We start from the raw sequence: 20,541 nt of genomic DNA on the forward strand, positions 1-20,541 counted from the left end.
CCACCACCCAAATAATACCTTCTCAGTGGTGGTCCTATGCAGAAAAATAGATGAGACTACAATCTGTAAATGGAAAAATAAGCGCACCTATGTTGACCTATAAATTGAATTGGCCAGTATGTCAGTATATGACATATATGATGTATACAATATATTAGCGTCAAAATTCCAAGCAAATTAAATACATGTATACATCATATCCAAAATATACGTGAAATATGATTTTCATTGTTCTCCATCATTTGAACATGGCACCTGTCCTTCATCTTTTACAAAAAATTCAAATGGACAGACGCCATTTATTTATTTTGATACATATGTATTCATAACAAAATAGCATGTAAGTCCTTTAAGGTTAGGTGGTCTTTTCAGGTGGTATGGTAGATTCACATACAGTAGGTTAGAACTATTTCGATGTTGAAATTCTAAAAATGAGGCATAAGGGAATAAACTTCAGAATACCAGAAGTCATAATGCACAGATGTTGACGGGAGTAGTGTTTTGGGTCAGACAGTATTACCAGTTAAATTCCAGCGGCGCTTAGTCGTACTGTGCTAACTTATTTCTTGAATGAAAGAAAACAAACCACACAAATTCCACATGTTGGCCTTTGTTCTGTAAAATCTGATGGACTTCATGAGCTCTTATTGGCCTCTTCAGCTGTCAAATCAAAAGAAAACAAGTTGGATTTGTGAGTAAGTTATCCAGTCAATGAGTAACCAGCCTGAATTCAAAGCTCCACCATGCAGGAACTAAACCAATTTTAAATGAGTTCATGCTATGAATATACTAGCTCTGGGAACTGTCCAACTGTCCAGATTAGTCTCTGGGGTGCCTGTTCCAGGAAAAGCATTTCGTATTTTTATAGTGTTTTCTTGAAATGTGGCCTCATCTACTCTGGCCTTGCTTGTTTGGTTGACAGTTAAGAGCAGCCCCACTGTCTGATTCAGGCAATCCTCAAACCTCCAGACAGTTCCACCTGACAAAAGGGCCTTTGCTGGGTCTTGGCTTGGGGATCGGCAGCACAGAGACGGCTTTGTGCTGCGGTTGAGCGTCAGAGACACACCGCACAGGGTTGCTCTCCAAACTGTCAGGTCCCTCTGGCCTGCGCACACCACCTTTTTTAATCAGGTTGTTTTTCAAGCCTGTCACATTGAATATGAATCCTGCTGCCACAACAGAGAACCTGTGAACCCTGTGAATAAACACATGAATGAATGAATGCATTAATTTATTTTATGATTAAAATACATATAATGTTGTACTGCAGACATAACAAACACTACAATTATCAGGCATACACAAAAACAATCAAGGCCTAAATCTTATTTAATACTAGGATATAAAACAAAAAAACAGTATGACATGAGAGTATCTGTAGGCAATGCAAATGAAAAACAAGCAGACAGCAGGGTGGATTTTCCAGCAAATGTTCTCTGCGTATAAGATAGGATATCTATTAATTTAGGGTGGATTTTCACTCACTCACATTCAGCTCACATTTAGCAGGCTGACGATTCTCCACAAGGGGGTGCTACTAGCGCTTAAACTGCTTTTGTTATTTCATAGCAATGGCACAGTTTGTGCTTGTTAGATTTTTAGACCCTTCTGAAGAACTATGCTTAAGTTAAACACATTAAAAATGCATTCTTGCCTAATTAAAGCAAATGTAATAAAATTTGCAGCAAGGTCGAAAATCAGATTCAATAGATATCACGGTTTCTTATTCAATTAAAGGTTTTCATAGGATGTTTGTTCCCCTTTGCTGCAGTAACAGCTTTTACCCTTCTCAGAAGACTACACTAGATGTTGGAACATTGCTGTGAGGTTTTGATTGTGTTCCGCCACTACAGCATTGGGGGGGGACTTTATACCCCTCCAGTTGACACTTAGCATGGGCATGTTGCTCCACAGCATCCATTTTGTTAGCATTGTCTTTCTACAGAGATTATGAAGTTATGTTAACAGTTATGTCAGTAACTAGCTAAAGTAGCTGAGTTCATTTATTAGAAAGGGTTTCTGGATAGTTTAGGACATATACTCTATATCACCCTATATCACTATGCTATCTATTCTCTGGTAATTCTGACAAAAGTGTACTATGCCCCTCCTGAAACGGCCCATGGGAAAGGAAAAGGGCCTCATTAGTAGCATTAGCGATAGCCTACTGAGTTTTTATATCAAAATTTGTTTACAGCCAAATGCTGGCCTCGTAAACCAGCCGTCCCACTGCAGTCATGTCAGTGCTCATGTTATTAGCGAGATGAGACACTCAGATCTAGTAAAGCACAAGGCCCCCAGCTGAGCCATGTGCTGCTAGTTATACCCCCTCACGCTAGCCATGCTAGCGGGCTAGTTCCCCTGGCTCCCACCTTCCCTCCCCCCAGAGCATTGGTGCTGGCTGGCGTCACTTAGCCTGACCTATGAGGCACGCATGTCGACAAAACATACTAGCAGTGTCTCAAATAGCTTTCCTCCCCGACTTGGCAAGTCTGCTGGCTTCGCTTGCTCTCATGAGGAAGCTCATAAAGGTAATTAAGATGTCTCAAAACAAGCAGGCTGGTCAGTTTAATGCCAGCCAAGAGGCTTGTGAAGTTTTGGTCTCCTGGTGTCATTTGGCAGTTGACTGTAATTACATTTTCCATGGTCATTTTGTAGGACAATAACGAATAAGGAACTTTAGTGTGTTTTGTGTTGCTAATTAGTCTTATTAAAAATGAGAATTTTGCTTGTAATGTACAGTATGCGGTTCTAAGTACTCAAACAATACGTTTAAAGTGTAGTGTCTCCATAGTACAGTTCTGGTCAGAAAAAAAAACTTGACAAAAATGGTAGCTCTACAAGAGAAGGGAAAAAGCTACCTTGTAAAGGAAGTATATATATAATGGCCTGTTCATCATGAAATTGTAACACAAGTAAACTGTGAATACATGCTTCACATTATTAAAGTGACCAGTATGTATACACAGCGATGCCTTGGAGTGATCTGAGAGTGGCTGGTATATGGGTGGAGCTTCAATAGATACGTAACTTGACATGGTGCACAAGAAGAGTCAGGTGTGGCCATAATTTGAAAAATGCTCTTTTATTGAGAGCAAGGGAAAACAATGCCACTTGAAAAGCAACTGTATATTGAGGTAGGTTACTCCTGGCCTTACTCTTTCTTCTGACGGTCACCAAACACAAACACACTCTCACTAACTTTGAGCTGGACACAAAATACTACAGGAAACACATACATACACATTGTATATATATCAACGTTCTTATATATATATATATATATATATATATATATATATATATATATATATATATAAGCTCATTATACAACCCCAATTCCAGTGAAGGGACGTTGTGTAAAACATAAATAAAAACAGAATACGATGATTTGCAAATCCTTTTCAACTTATATTCAATTGAATAAAATGTTCAAACGGATAAACTTTATTGTTTTTTGCAAATATTCACTCATTTTAAATTTGATGCCTGCAATACGTTCCAAAGAAGTTGGGACAGGGGCAACAAAAGACTGGGAAAGTTGAGGAATGCTCAAAAAACATGCTCAATATGCATGCTCAATAAACACAGAGTTTTTAGAAAAAAACAGAGTTTGGAACATTCTACAGGTGAACAGGTTAATTGGAAACAGGTGAGTGTCATGATTGGGTATAAAGGGAGCGTCCCTGAAAGGCTCAGTCGTTCATAAGCGAGGATGGGGAGAGGTTCACCACTTTGTGAACAACTGCGTGAGCAAATAGTCCAACAGTTTAAGAACAATGTTTCTCAACGTGCAATTGCAAGGAATTTAGGGATTTTATCATCTACAGTCCATAATATCATCAAAGGATTCAGAGAATCTGGAGAAATCTCTGTGAGTAAGCGGCAAGGCAGAAAACCAACATTGAATGCCCATGACCTTCGATCCCTCAGGCGGCACTGCATTAAAAACCGACATCATTCTGTAACGGATATTACCACATGGGCTCAGGAACACTTCAGAAAACCCCTGTCAGTGAACTCAGTTCGTCGCTCCATCTACAAGTGCAAGTTAAAACTCTGCCATGCAAAGCGAAAGCCAGATATCACCAACACCCAGAAACACCGCCGGCTTCTCTGGGCACGAGTTCATCTGAGATGGACTGACGCAAAGTGGAAAAGTGTCCTGTGGTCTGATGAATCCACATTTCAAATTGTTTTCGGAAATCATGCACATCGTGTCCTCTGGGTCAAAAAGGAAAAGGACTGTCCGGATTGTTATCAGTGCAAAGTTCAAAAGCCAGCATCTCTGATGGTGTGGGGCTGTGTTAGTGCCCATGGCATGGGTAACTTACACATCTGTGAAGGCACCATTAATGCTGAAAGGTACATACAGGTTTTGGTTCAACATATGCTGCCATCCAAGCAACGTCTTTTTCAGGGACGTCCTGCTTATTTCTGCAAGACAATGCCAAGTCACATTCTGCACGTGTTACGAAAGTGTGGCTTCGTAGTGCAGGTACTAGACTTCTTTGGAATGTGTTGCAGGCATCAAATTCAAAATTAGTGAATATTTGCAAAAAACAATAAAGTTTATCCGTTTGAACATTAAATATCTTGTCTTTGTACTTTGTAGTGTATTCAATTGAATATAAGTTGAAAAGGATTCGGAAATCATCGCATTCTGTTTTTATTTATGTTTTACACAACGTCCCAACTTCATAGGGATTGGGGTTGTGTATATATATATATATATATATATATATATATATATATATATATATAATATGTATGTATGTACTGTATGTATGTATGTATAGAGAGAGAGAGAGAAAGAGAGAGGTTGTCTGCATGTTTACCCACAAAATTACAACATTCAAGACATCAAAGAGAAAAATAGAAAAAAATATTCCTTACTGAGTCATTTTCCCCTTTACGTAATGATTTGTTGATAAGACTGTAATTTTGGGCTTGTTCCATTTTTTTGCACAGGAATATGTGTGTATATCATTGTGTGTGTAACACTAGTGCCATATTGACATATATATTTAAATATGACATGCATATTTAGTTATGTTGCATCATTTAAAATTTAGATGCTAAGACATGACATATATTGATATATATCATTAAGTTCAGTGACTTTAAACATGGCACTGCCATAGGTTGCCACCTTTGCCACATGTCACTGCTAGATCTGCCCCTGTCAACTGTAAGTGCTATTAACAGCTTAGCCATTGAAGTGGTAGACCACACAAACTCACATATAGTGGGGCTGCCAAGTGTTAAAGCCTGTCCTCTGTTCAATCACTCATTAAAGACTTCCAAATTGCCTCTGGAAGCAACATCAGCATAGAAACTGCCTTAGCAGCTTCACAAAATGGTTTTACATGACCAAACAGCTACACACAAACAAACCTAAGATCAAAACGTCAAAATGCCAAAAGTAAGTTGGAGTGGTGTAAAGCACACCACCACTGGAATCTGGAGCAGTAGAAACATATTTTGAGGAGCAATGAATCACGCTTCTGGAAGTCTGATGGATGAGTCTGCATTTGGTAAATGCAGGAAGAACGTTATCTGCCTGACTGCATTGTGCCAACTGAATAGTTTGGTGGATGGATATTGCTATGGGGTTGTTTTCCAGGGGTTGGCCTAGGCCCCTTAGTTCCAGTGAGGGGAAATCTTGATGTTTTAACATAGCAAGACATTTGGTATAATTGTATGTGTACAACCTTGTTCATCCCTTTAGGATGAACTAGAACAGAGATTGCAAGCCAGGTCCTCTTGTCTAACATCAGACATCACAAATGCTCTTCTGGATGAATGGGCAAAAATTCCCACAGACACTCTGCAAAATCTTGTAGAAAGCCTTCCAGAAGAGTCGAAGCTGTTATAGCTGTTAAAAAAGGGGACTGTGACTCCATATTAATGCAGATGGATTTATGATGCCATAAAAGCTCTTGTAGGTGTAATATGTAGGTGTCCCAAAACATTTGTCCATGTAATGTGTGCATGTGTAGGTTTCAGGTCAAGGATTCCAAAGGGCTTTGTTCCTGCAAGAGCTTGTAGACTAGCAAGGCTTCCTCCAGTAACTCCATTATATTAGAAGTCTTTTTGAGGAACTTTGAGTACCTTGTTGGTTATTTGAGGCACCTTTCATTTTTGCAGTGTAGGGCACAAATGTCCAATAGTTTTACCTTAGTAGGTAAAAAAAAGCGTTATGGGAATTTCTTGAAAGCCTGAACTAAGCATACCATCCGTGTGTTTGCAGAGACGCTCTAATTGCGCAGGGAAGGAAGAGGTGGATTACTCTTCCTGAGAGCCAACTGCTGAATATTTATCTTATGCCAAAGGCCATATGGCTCTGAGCCTCCTGTTTCAGGGCGGGATAGTAGCACCCCGTGTCCAAACTGTTATTCTTATCAGGTTTTAATGAAATATGAAGTGGGCACTAGACATTCATGAAAGCTATAGCGAATTGTCTATGCCTGCTGTTCTGGCTGCGCAGAACTGTGACTGAGGATTTGAGTTGCCTTCTGTGGAATATTCTTAAAAATAAAGATTCTTAAAAGGTTCTTGAAAAGCTTATATTGAACCTTTACATTATGAGGAGGTTCTTTAAATGGGAATCACATAGAGTTGAGCATAATTTAATTATAAATATGTGAACAAATGTATTTAGAGTGATTTGATGTGAAATGCAGTGTTCACGCTGGTGGTGATAGGAACTAGACGTCTAAAGCTACATCATGTTAAGTTATCATGTGAAAAGGTTTTGATTACATTGCCAGATGCCTGAGACATTGTTTTACAATAGTTTTGTGATAATGTTTTGGCCTAAAATGTATTTTGTGGTACATGCAGGGTGTTGCAAAGAAAAACAGTTTACAAAGAAACTATTTCCTTTATTTCTAAGGCTATTCTATTTATTTTATCAACAGTACATATAAACAAACCTCCTGTAGGTTCAATGGTTGTTTTTGATAGTAAATAATATGGCTATATTTGTGTTGTAGACATTGCGTCCCTTGGTTTTTATCACCACCACTGTAAAAAATCTGATATGGCAAGGTTTCTCTACCATGAGCCATTTCACATCAAACCATTGTGAATGACTGTTTACTTTTCAAGGACTGAATTATCCCGTTTTGAAAAATCCCGAGAATTCTTTTTAAACTTTAAAAATGTCACACTTGCTTATCTCTATTATAGAAGTTCAGGTTTGGGTAGGTGTAACTAATCTGAGATCAGGAGACAAAAGCAACTTTGACCCGAAGCCTTGATCATGAACTTAAGGTCAGTGCCTCAGATTTAATGGCCCAAGCTGGAGATACAGATGGCCTCACTGACCTTTTCCCTTTCTTCCTTTTCCATCTGGAACAGCTCCACTTAGAAGAAGTGTGCATTGTTCGTGCACTCTTTTGCCTGCCCCCGCAGCTCAGTGGAGTGTGTTGGAGCTAGCACCGCTTCCCTCGCTCTGAGGACACAACCCAGGAACTTCACTCAGACCCTGAACTCTCTTAGCAGCTGCGGCTGTTGATTCATGCATCTGCAAAACAAACCAGAGGAGAACCAGGATCCCACTCGTGTTTAACAAATGACGTACAGTAAATGCTTGGTGACTCTGTGGTCTTGTACTTTTATTACCGTGCTCTCGCCATTGAGTTACAATCAGCCATACTGTGTATTGACTTGGGATAAGTGGGAATTCCACAGATTTATATATATATATATATATATATATATATATATATATATATATATATATATATATACACACACACACACACACACACACACACACACACACACACACACACATACACACCCATATATACATCGCTGTTGTCAGAACACAACCTCCTATCTCCAAAATGATAACTTTACAGGAGAAAGAAGAAAAACATGCATTACTTTCAATGTAAGTTAATGCAACTAGCAATGTGTGTGTGTGTGTGTGTGTGTGTGTGTGTGTGTGTGTGTGTGTGTGTGTGTGTGTACATAATTCAATTGTAAGCAAAGTAATTCATCAAGTCAGTTAAGTCAAGGTTTATTTATATAGTGCTTTTTACAACAGCTGTTGTCAAAAAGCAGCTTCACAGGAAAAATCAGGGTCTAAGCCCCCACGAGCATCGCCAATGGCAACAGTGGCAAGGACAATCCCCTAAGGGCATGAGGAAGAAACCTTCAGAGGAACCAATAACAATATCATAACAATAACTTTTTGCAATAACAAAAGAGCCATATGAACAGAGAATAAGGTTTTAACATTAGTATATTAAAATAGACAAAAGGGGAAAAGTAGAGTGGTTTGATGAGAAATGGTTCATTGTAGAGAAACTTGCCTGCTCATTTCTTTGTGGGGTGGTGGTAGAAATCAGGGGTCAGAAGTTCTAAACATTTCTAGCTATTTTATTTACTATCCAAAACAACCAGAGAAATAAAGGTAGATCCGAAATAAAAATCCCGTTTTGCCTGCATGAACCTCTCTGACACGAATGAATTTTTTTTATTTATTTGAGGACTACTGTACTTTTCAAGACCCTACATGTATCTCTGTAGCATGAATAGACTTTTAATAAATGCTTTTAAAGCCAAAACCTTCTCTTAAACAGGCTTTTTGTGAGGTAGCTTTTAGACGCATTATTCTCATTGGACGTCTGGTTCTTACCTCCATCACTGTGAACAATGCTGACCCTGTAGGTTTCTCTAGAATGCAGAATTTCACATCAAACCACTCTGAATGACTTTGTTAACATCTTTACAATTGAATTACACAAAAATTTGGAAAAAGCGACATAATTTTTTACTGTTTTCCACCCAAAATGTCAATCAGCAGAGGCATTTTTACCTTACAAGCTTTGCCCTTTTAGTGTCACTCTGGAGCTGTGAGGCTAATGTAACTAGTAATGTCTGCGGAATCACCTACAGATCAATGCGGGGAAGACCAAAGAACTGGTGGTGGATTTCCGCAGGCGCACACATCCCCCTCCAGCAGTGAACATCCAGGGAACGGACATTGAAAGAGTGGACTCTTATAAGTACCTGGGTGTGCACCTTATCTGTAAACTGGACTGGTCAGACAACACAGCTGCATTTTACAGGAAGGGACAGAGCAGACTCTACCTGCTGAGGAGACTGAGGTCATTTGGAGTGCAGGGGCCACTCCTGAGGACCTTTTTCGACACAGAGGTGGTATCAGCCATCCTCTATGGAGTGGTCTGCTGGGGCGGCAGCATCTCTACTGCAGACAGGAAGAAACTGGACAAACTGATCCGGAGGGCCGGCTCGGTCCTAGGGACTCCTCTAGACCCAGTGCAGGTGGTGGGAGAAAGGAGGATGCTGAACAAGCTAGCATCCATACTGGAGAACGACTCCCACCCCATGCATGAGACTCTGGCAGCACTGGGCAGTTCCTTTAGTGACCGGCTCCTTCACCCCAAGTGTGTGAAGGAGCGCTATCGCAGGTCCTTCCTTCCTGCTGCTGTGAGACTGTACAACCAGCACTGCTCCCAGTAGACCACATACAATATACACTTACATTCAGAATGCAAACATTTTTCATTGTGCAATATGTTCCTATGTTCCTAAGTGCAATACAGATTTCTATGCAACTCTTATTTTATTTTATTATTATCCTTATTTTCGTGTAAATAGTCTATAGATTTAGCTTTAATTTTTATTATTTATAATGATGATAATGTTTATACTGTTTCCCATTTCTATTACTGTGTGCCTTACTCCTGTTACTCTGCTGCTGCTGTAATACTGTGAATTTCCCCGCTGTGGGACTAATAAAGGATTATCTTATCTTATCTTAGTAATGGGAGCTACTCCATCAGTTAGCAACAACTAGTATGCCTAGCATCAAACACCCAGAACCATGTTGAGCTTTTAAGAGTTTATAAGAATATTGCTTTTTAAGTTCCTAACACTGTGTGACATGCTAGATAAAAGTGAGGTAAATGCTTTTGTCCTCACAGCCCCTGTGCAAAGCTAATGAAGCAAACTTAGGACACCAAAGCTGTCTTGACAGAGGGACTACATTTGGGGTAAAATTGTGTGAATTAGATTTTTTTGCCACACTATTCCTTGACACAGTGGCTTCAAACACAAGCTAATGATTCTTCACTTTACAGCTTACATGTCAAATTTTCTCTTCATGTTTCTTATGGGCGAAAGATGAACAGTGTAGCAATTTGTGCCCTTGAAATTTCAGTAGATCACCTCTTGTCCAGGGACTTTACCTGTCTAGACCAGCCAGACAGTTGTGAAAATGTTCCATAGCCTGAGAAAGGCGCCAGCGACACCTAAGAATCCATGGCTGTGGAAGCTGCCAAGTGCTGTGGTGTCCCTACAGCTGCTGGCTGTCTGAGAGGATGGCTGACACCAACAGATTTGCTTACCTTCCCATCTGCAGCACATTAGCAGACTGATGAGCTGCCACTCACTTAAAGATATCATTATCAACTGGTTAATGGATTGAATTATTCCTGAATCACTTTGGCTTCATGAGCCGCCGTTATTAGATTAGCACCTCTGGAAAGACATTTTTGGTAGATTTCTGTGCCTTTCTGTAACAAACTCAGCGTAGGACAGTATATATCATTCTGTACTTGGCAGCATTGATAGAGTATGAGAAATATACAATTTACTGTAGGGCACTGTTCATAGGGCTACATAACAACTGCGTAAGCTTGTCAAACAATTGACTTAAACCTACAAAAACGTATAAAATCTCATTCCAATAGGAGTCATCCGTCATAAAGGCTTCCTTTTGATGTCATGCTGACAAAACATTAAAATGACATCACCAAAAATAGAAAGGCGTTAATGTAGGTCTGAAGTGTGGGAGTATCAGTCTGTATCAGAACAATAGAGGAGCAGCTAAAGTAGATCAGTTGCAGGTGTTACTCAGATGAGTGGGAGTACAGTGGAGGAGGAAGGTGATGATGATGGTGATAGTACTCAGGCTTTCACCATCTCCGGCACCAACAGGATGTGGTTTCTCAGGGTTCCACCACACCCCGCTCCAGGAACACTGCTGACTAATTGGGAAAAGTGGAGCCAGGGGGAAGAAAGCTGGGCTTGAGCAGCGAGAGCCGCACTATTTGTGTTTGGCTAAGCTAAATCAAGCCCATGTGGATGTAATCTCACCACACTGCATCAGCAATTTGAACAGAAGCGAGCGCTCTCTCATATCTCCGGCTATAGCGTGCGATTATTGTTATTATATCACAGCCAGTTCTCAGCAGAGCCGGTTGCTGAACTGGTCATTACTGATCTCATGCTGATTCAACAGCAAAGGCAGCAGAATGCTTGAATAAGTGACTGGGGCAAACCAAAGAGATTCGGCCTTGTATAGTCCAGTGAAACAGATATACATGATTATATCTACTCATGTCAAAACACCACAGTTAATAAAAACACTGCTGTTATTGTGCCTTTTAGAAATTTACAATACCAATATTTGTGTTTGATGGGAATGATTGGACAGTGTGCATTCTTAGTGTATTATCTTTGGAATATTATTTGTGAATTGGAAGATATTATGGTCATTACTTTTTACTAAGCCTTCACAAACATGGTCTTCTTTATAAACCTGCCTCATCCATTCGTAATGCATGCAGGGTCTGGCCTGCATTCAGATTTGCACTCTGAAAAAATGTTTTAACGTAAAAAATAAGTACCTGTAGTAACTGCATCAAATTTTCATGTTTATTGACCTTCAAATAGTAAGTTAACAGAACGTAAGACACAGATTCTTGCTTGTTAACTTACTACTTAAGGCAGCGTGCCTCTTTCTGCAGGCTCCCTAGAGAGTTGCCCTATAAAACCTGAAATAATAATCTCAAAGTCGGAGGCCAGGATTTCGTGGGAGTTTTTTTAACCTTGTTATACATCTTTATACATTAACATCACATACAGCCTCAAAAAGAAGGTCCAACTTGCTGTTTAGGTCTCAAATGCAAAGTCAACATTATATTCATGAGGATGACAATAGTAGATCATTCACTTACATCCTCAGAAGACACATCCTTTGCCTCTTGACTGAGTTACTCGACATGCTCACAGACTCATCCACTTTAGGAAAGGGCTCAAAGCACAACCAGCGTTAAAAATGTTCTTGTGCATGTTGCATTGAATTACACATCTCCATCAGAGAGGACTCAATCCCCAAATGTGATACTTAAATGAAACTGCTACATATGTAATGTACTGAAAAAAGTAGCTCTGGTTACTTTCCTTTTTCTTTAACGTTCTGGAGAACACAGGCAAGAGCCTGTGAAAACTCTAAACCACTGTAACTAATTTGTTGCGCAACTCCTCAGCCACCCTCTACCCCATTTATCATTGCTCGGTTTCTGACCACAAGACCACTGTTGACCAGATATTATGTGGTTGATGAGCATTGATAAAAGGGTATAGGATGAGAAACACCAACTTTGTATCAACAGATGGTCTTTTACTATGCATGAGTAAGCACTAAGAGGCAGGAGTGGTTGGGCAGTGTATATGTGTTGTACAAAAGCACATGTTTCAATGTTTATTGACTGAATGAGCAGCTGCCTGTTGGCTTCCTTTATAAATGTGGCATTAATCAGCAGATTTCGTTTTTTTTCTTTATTGAGAAACACATTGGAATTATTGTCTATGGTAATTGACCATACACTCAGAGACTGGTTTAAAAACATTGGAGTATTGCTTTAAAGTAAAAACAGCCCTTTGGATTTTGACCCAAGCCTTTCAAAATGAGCCATACAGGTTTGGACTCTGAGAAGAGCCAGCTTGGAAATGTGGTGTGGTATTTGAAAAACTCTGAGAGAGCCATTCATGAGTGCTTCTCTGTATGTGTGCTGTGGCCATGGGTGTCCACCAAAATAAAAACACTGCAGCATGACTTTAAAGGTTAGGAGCTGTGCTACAGGCAGGAGTGCATCACTTTGCAAATATCTCCTGGAAATAACATTACTACTGCACACTGGTGAGACTGGTGAGAATGTACAGTGTTTTTGTTTGTAAAATAAAAATGAAAGAATTAAGGAAGTTAATTGAAACCCTAGATGTAGCTCTGAATAATATGTTGCCTCATTGGTCTGTAAGTATATGCATGGAGCCATGCAGCTAATTGGGTTTGCCATGACTTTTTAAAGTGTGGTGTTTTTCCTATCATCAGTAGATTGCGGGTTTAATCCCAGGTGATGTCACAGCCATCTGCTGCCAAGACTCCATGAAAGCATAGTTGGCCTGGGTGGGTAGGATGGCCCTCCTTCTCCTCCCATCACTCAGTGAGACAGGGTTATCATTCTCCTCCAAGAGCATGGACCTTTGTAATGATGCATTAGCAGCAGTTCAAAAAGATGTGGTGGCACGATATGTGCTTGAGACTTTCTAGCATTAGCCAGAAAACAGTTGCTGTTTTCAGTATTCAAACATTAGGTCAGATACAATGGAACATTGTTTTTCTGTACAGATCAAAAGAGTTATCAAAGCCCTATAAGCATTATTAATGTAGGTTCATGAAAACTAGGATCATGAAAATATGACCTTTGTCTTAGCTGTTTTAGCTTTAGCTTTGGCTTTCATATTTATTTACTGGCTGCTATTTAGTGGTATCCATTATTCATTCTGCCATGCAATGTTTGCTGTGCTACTGGCTGCAGCACAGCCAGAAAGCATAATAAATCCATCTCCAAGTGTAACAGTTGGCAAGGTGTTCTTTTCATCAAATGCTGCTCCTTTTATTTGCCAAACATACTGTGGGTGACTGTAGCCAAAGAGTTTAATTTTGGTTCACCAGCCAACCTCGCTTGTTTCCATAATGTCTTTGGCTTATCTAGATCTTGCTTTGCAATGTTGTTTCACAGGTAAGGCTTCTTCCATGCAAATCATGTTTGTGGAAGCAAAGATAAACAGTAGAACAGGGTACAGCATTCAACAGCCGCCCACCTGCTGTTGCCCAATGCATCACGCAATAGCCTTTTCTCTTTAATGGAGTTGATTGAGCAACAGGTGTAGTGACATTCATCTCCAGTGAGATCTGTGCAAAACGTCACTCTTCACTCTGTAATGGAAAGCGGTGAGGTCTTTGTTACTGCGTGCCAGCTTTCGCAAACAATAGCCCCGTCCCTGCAATCCAGAAATAGTGTTGGCTGTTTTCTTTACCCAAGGTGATTATTAGACATGTGATGATGTGAAGTCTGCATGTACGTGCAATGTGTTGGCGCTGGCATGTTGCACAAATGAACATCAACACCAGAGCTGAATTACCGAGGACTGTTGTTGTGATTGACAGTGGAGGTTGGACAGGAAGCAAGCATTCAGGTTTGAGGTCAAATACTGGCAAACAAGGGCATATTATATTCAGCTTTGGTTGAACTATGATAACCTCTACGTACCCTGTAATGTTTATAGACAAGCTTCAGCTGATGATTTGGTGAAAAACATCAAAGTTATGTTAAATATTTCTTCCTTAGCCCAAGAATAATCAGCTGAGACATGTTCAGCATTGGAGTTATGAGGCCAACGTTGCTAACAAGTACAGGTGGCTAATAATCAACAATTAACAATGTGTAAACAAAACTGCATCAAGTTGTTTAGTGACCTCACATAGATGTGCTTATGTGGCTTCTGTGACAGTATGGTATACGAAGAACCTTGCATAGTTAAAACAGTAATAGCAGCCACCTTGGAGCATTCATTTCATTTTTTGTCTAATGTCTATAAATAAGTGCTAAAGTGAAGAAGTAAACTTCAAACACTAAACCTGTCTTGGCTGATCAGTTACATTTGGGCTAAGAGGGGAAAAGTGTACACTAAGTCTTTACCAAACTATACCACTTTGAAAAAACAGATACACATCAGTTTTACGTTCTACATGTAGACTTCCTATACTCACTATTGAACACAATGCTAGGCTACAGGGCTCCATATGTTTAGGTGTTTATGAGAAGTGAACATGTGTTAGGGTCCTATGAGCCTGCACTCACCACTTCAAATTCTGACTGGTCAAGTGGTTCGGTCTGATAGCCACACTTCTATAGCTCCACTTGGTGCCGCCCCCCTACCAACCTAGGGGGAGGCTTACGAGTGCACCCAGTGGGCCATAAAATGGGTTGGCGCCAGAGCCCTGGGCCTGCATTTTCCTGTTAACCCATCTGTCAGCGGGAAACCCAGGGCTGGATTAAGAGCACAGGAGGCCATGTCTTGCTTGTTTCCCTGTCATTACCCTCCCCACACACATACACACACACACACACACACACACACTCAGACAGTCAGCTGTTACTGTTTTCAAAAAGCCAAATCGCCAATCTAAGACACCACTAAGGACTTCTGCAGTGCCAGCTTTTCGGGCCAAGCCCCTCATGGTTAGAGCGACTTGATATTCCATACAAATATCCTTTTATATATACTTTATTTTAACTTTTTTTAAACTCCATTTCATTTATTAATACCAAATAAACGAATGTCTACATTCAGGAGGACAGTGAACAGTAGAAGATGTAAAGAAAGGTGATGATCAGCTCATAAAAGCTATTCAACAGGCAGGTGTCCCCCTCCGAAACAAAGAAGAATATGACTAGAATAGGACTATTCCTTGCCAGGCATAGCCTTTAAACTCCGTCTTATTTATAATTCAGTTCATGTCTGGTTGATGGTGCAGTTAAATGTATACTCAGAAAGTTACGATCAGCTGAACTTACAACTGTGCATAAGTTGTGTTGTCGGAACCAGCCCGTGGTTGAATCTTGACTGCAACAGCAGGCAACTGCCCTTACATATATTATATATCTACACATTACACCTACAGGAGCTTTTATAATGTCCTATTCTAAATCCATAGGCATTAATATTCTTCTGGGAAGTTTTCTACAATATTTAAAAGTGTGTCTGTGGGTTTGCTGAAGCATTAAGATTTCCCTTCACTGGAGGCCAACCCTCGAAAAACAACCTCATAGCATTATCCCTCCTCCACCAAACTTTACAGTTGGCACAATGCAGCCAGGCAGGTAAAGTTCTCTTGGCATTCACCAAACCCATATTTGTCCATCAGACTACCAGATAGAGAAGCGTGAGTCCTCACATCATACATTTCCACTGCTCCAGCGTCCAGTGTTGGTGTGCTTTACACCACTCCATCTGACACTTGGCATAGTGCTTGGTGATGTAAGGCTTGCGTGCCGCTGATCGGCCATGGAAACCCATGCCATGAAGCAACTGGCGCACAGTTTTCATGCTGCTGTTAATGCCAGAGGAGGTTTGGAACTCGCTTTAGAGCTTTGGCGACTACATGCCTGAGCACTTGGCGACCCCGCTCTGTAGCATTATTACTGTCCCATGCTCAAATCTTTAGAAAAAGAAAAAAAAATCTTTGTGAACATCCTTATTAAATGAACATAAACACCTTTAACACCAGGATATGACTTCCTTCTCCACTGCTAAATAAAAGCTAATCTAGCAAAGCTAATTTGGCTTTGCTTTGATTCCTGATAGGACATATGATTGACTAGATTTTGTCTTGCCAGTTATCTACAAAAACCTTTATTACAAAGAGTTGATCTGATAGGTGATTACATGCTCATGTGGCATTGTGTGCAGCAGTGTGCAACATTATCAGCAATGAATAAAAGCATTTTCATCAAAAAAATGGGACAGAAAAAATATTTTTGAAAGTCAGGGCACCTTAAAGAAAGCTGAAATACAGTACTGTCCTGGGAAGTACAGGACGTCCCAATATTCATCATGGCTTGTGGTTTTTGTGTGTGTGGGGGGGGAATTTTCTGTGGGAGGCTTTTCACAGACTTGTTGATGCAGTGTAGAGCACAGTATCTGCTATAGTTCAACTTTATAGTTCAAGGTAAATCAAACTGTGCCCTATACAACAATCAAGACAGTTGCTCATCTATTGCTGCACAGTTTGTGTTGCTCATCTAGTCCTTCATCAGTGGTCACAGGACACTGCGCATAAGTGCTGTTGGCTGGATGTTTTTGTGGTTGGTGGACTATTCTCAGTCCAGCAGTGACAATGAGGTGTATAAAAACTCCAGCAGCACTGCTGTGTCTGATCCACTCATATCAGTGCAACACACTAACATGCCACCACTATGTCAGAGTGACTGAACTGCTGAAAATGATGCACCATCCAAATAATACCTGCACTGTGGTGGTCCTGTGGAGGTTCTGACTATTGAAGAACAGGGTAAAAAGGGGTTAACAAAGTATGCAGAACTACAAAGTGAGCCTACAGTATATGGCGAGAAGACCTGATAAAATTTACAATGGGTGTAGAGGCTCTCTCTCTCTCTCTCTCTCTCTCTCTCTCTCTCTGTGTATATATATATATATATATATATATATATATATATATATATATATATATATATATATATATATATATATATAGGATGTATATATCCAAAGACATATATATGATATATATATATATATATATATATATATATCATATATATGTCTTTGGATATATACATCCTATATATATATATATATATATATATATATATCCTATTGTTAGGGAACAACATGGTAGATGTGTTTAATAGAGTGGACAGTGAGTGGACACAGTGTTTAAAGACTTCAATGGCACTGCTGTGTCTGATCCACTCAATAACACATGACCACGACATCAGTGCCAGTGCAGTGCTAATAATGATACACTGCCCAAATACATATCCAAACCTGCTCAAACCATATCCACACACACACACAGCTTCTCCCTCAGGGTCGCAGGGGGTGCTGGAGCCTATCCCAGCTGTCATTGGGTGGAAGGCAGGATACACCCTCGACAGGTAGTCAGTCCATTGCAGGACAGACAGACAGACATACACATTCACACCTAGGGGCAATGTAGCATGTCCAATTGGCCTGACTGAATGTCTTTGGATTATTGGAGGAACCTGGAGAACCCGTAGGAAACCCACGCAGACACAGTGAGAACATGCAAACTCCACAAAGAAAGGACCCTGATTGCCCAGCTGGGGAATCGAACCCAGGCCCTTCTTGCTGTGAGGCGACAGCACTTCCCACCGTGCCACTCTGCCGCCCAAACCATATCCAGGCCTTCATTAATTTTATAGGGGGCCAAGACACCAAAACAGAATGTATTGTAAGCCTACTGTTTTTGTTCTCTTTATATTCAGGAAGGCTGGCTCTTGTCTTCTGATACAAGCTCTGAGTTTCAGTCCATTGTGTAATATCATAATATGACTGGGGGTCCCCAGCAGATCCCATCAGAAATCCATCCTGTGGTGTGAGGGGAGTTTTGATTGCCCCTATCTTTGCCTGAGAGATAAGCTTGGATTCTAAAGCCAGCTTATGTGATTGTTGTCTCTCGCCAGGGGAAGTGAGATCTGGTGGTAGTCAGATGGAATGATTTGATAGAGGGACACACAAACAGACAGACAGACAGACAGACAGACACACACACACACACACACACACACACACACACACACTTTGCTGAGTAAGCTAAAGCAGACACAGCTAACCACAGCACGGCATTCCAGGAGACACATGGGTATTCTCAGCAATCTGTCTGGCCAGCTGGCTAATACAACCAAGAGACCTGTTATGGGGAGACAGAGAATGTGTTTGTGCATCTCACCAGATTCGCATATTTAATCAGACGTTTAGTTTAGACTGTTTGGAGGGGAAAATGACCCTGCGCAGGAGGGTGTTCCTTTAGCCGTATGATATTACAAGGAAACTGAAGAACCATGTTAGCTGAGTGGTTGTTAGTTTTTTTTAATCAATCTTAATTTGAGTGCACTCTGTTTTCATTGAAATTCATTGAAATTATAAAGTACAAACATATCCAATTTTTTAATAGAACTTGATATGGTCCTGTATTTGTTTGGTTTTACACTCAACTTAATCAAATTAAAGACATTTCTGGGAATTTTGGATGCAAAATTATACGTACTGATCTCCTTCATTAAGTTCCTCCTCTGAAAATAAACCAATTGTGTCAATAAGCATAACAAATAATGTCTACAGCTATTCATTTCATTTTGATATTGTTAGTAATTTTCCAATTAACTCCTTGAAATGTCAAGGACCTGTAAATGGACATTTCAATTCCTCATAACTCAAAAGTGTCTACCGTCTTTTAAAGCTTCTATTCTTTTCAGGAGTTGCTTTCAGTGTTTGAAAGAAATCTGCAACAATATTTTCCCTCCAAAATTCTGTCTGCTTCTCATGATCAAAGTAATCCCAAACACATTCACTGAGGTCTGCACTTTGGGCTGGTCAGTTCATTGTTCTGAGAACACAACAGCTTCTTTGTTTCATTTGTAAATTGTCCTTTTTTGTCTGTTTTCTTAGTGATGATTTTAAGTACTGTGCATCTGATGATGACAGGTTTTGTGCTGTAGCAGGTCTTGCACAGTTATTCTCTAATCATTTTTAGAACTGTGGTTCTCTGCCAAGGGTTTCAACGGCATTGCTAAGGCTCTCAGACTCCAGTGAACCACAGTGAGAGCCATTATGGAGAAAATGAAAAAACACATGGAGAAAACTTAGAACTGTGGTGAGCCTTCCCAGGAGTGGCTGGCCTACCAAAGCGCAAGAGCGCATTGACGACACAATCAGGAGGTTAAACATCTAAAGACCTGTAGACCTCACTTGCCTCAGTTAAGGTCAATGTACATGATTCCATAATAAAAACAAAAACACTGGGCAAAAATGGCATCAATGGGAGAGCTGCAAGAACGCAAAGGCTTGTCTCACATTTGCGAAAAAACATCTAGATGAGCCCTAACGCTTTTGGGATAATGCTCTGTGGGCTGATGAGTCAAAGATGGAACTTTTTGGAAGATATGGGTTCCATTAAATCTGGTGTAAAGCGAACACTGCATTCCACTTTAAGAACGTAACACCAACAGTCAAACATGGTGGTGGTAGTGTGATTGTCTGGTGCTGCTTTTCTGTACGACCTGGATGATTTGTCATATTTGAAGGAACCATGAATTTTGCTCTCTATCAGAAAATCCTGAAGGGGAATATCTGCCCCGTAGTTGGGTTATACAGCAGGAAAGTGATCTGAAGCACAAAAGTCCAGCTCTGAATGGCTCAAAAATGTAGTGGCCTGACTTGAATCATATTGAGATACTATGGCAAGATCTTAAACAGGCAGTTCATGCTCAAAAAACCTCCAATGTAGCCACATCAACGCAATTCTTCAAAAGGACTGGGCCATAATTCCAACACTGTAGTTTAAAAGACTCATCAAAAGTTATTGTTTGATTAAAATTACTGCGAAAAGTGTCACAGCCAGTTATTAGGTTTTGGGGGCAATTACTTTTTCACATGGATAATATAGACTTTGAATAAATCTTTATCTTCAGTAAATGGCATGATCACTTAAAAGCTGCATTTGTGTTTATTTGTGTTGTGTTTATCTTATATTAAAATTTGTTGATGATCTGATTAGCTAAAATACAAGAAATCAGATGAGGGGCAAAAAAACTTTTTCATAGAACTGTAGATTGAAGATAATCTAATCTCCTCAGAAATGTCTAATGAAAAATAAATAACTCT

This window comes from Pygocentrus nattereri, chromosome 23, assembly GCF_015220715.1.
Source record: "Pygocentrus nattereri isolate fPygNat1 chromosome 23, fPygNat1.pri, whole genome shotgun sequence".
In the NCBI taxonomy this organism is placed as follows: Eukaryota; Metazoa; Chordata; class Actinopteri; order Characiformes; family Serrasalmidae; genus Pygocentrus; species Pygocentrus nattereri.